Below are 422 nucleotides of genomic sequence, written 5' to 3'. Positions count from 1 at the left end.
GCTGGGGGTGGAGGGTAGTCCGTTTAGCGTGCAATCAACTCGGGATACTTATAAGATACTACCATGATTTTTTCTGATTTTTTGGTCCAAAAATAAATTAGGCCAAAAACCGGCCTTACCGACCCTCCCCCTTTCCTCTTCCAAATCATAATAAAAATTAATGACCAAAATTACATTCCATTCAACTCAATAAAAATGTTGAAAAGAAATTACCTATTCCAATTTATAAAAAGACTTTCATCCTTTAAGAATGGTAAAAGCAGAAAAAAGGCCTCTAATAAAAAAATAAATAAAATCAAAATTTCCTCCCTTCGAATTCAATAAAAATGTAAAAAATATATAATTACTCTCTTTCAATTCAGAAGAAAATAAAAATAAAAATGTATATTTTAATTCCGAAAAAATCGTTCCTTCCAACTCAA

This window comes from Belonocnema kinseyi, chromosome 10, assembly GCF_010883055.1.
Source record: "Belonocnema kinseyi isolate 2016_QV_RU_SX_M_011 chromosome 10, B_treatae_v1, whole genome shotgun sequence".
Lineage (NCBI taxonomy): Eukaryota > Metazoa > Arthropoda > Insecta > Hymenoptera > Cynipidae > Belonocnema > Belonocnema kinseyi.
This window is presented reverse-complemented; position numbering follows the sequence as displayed.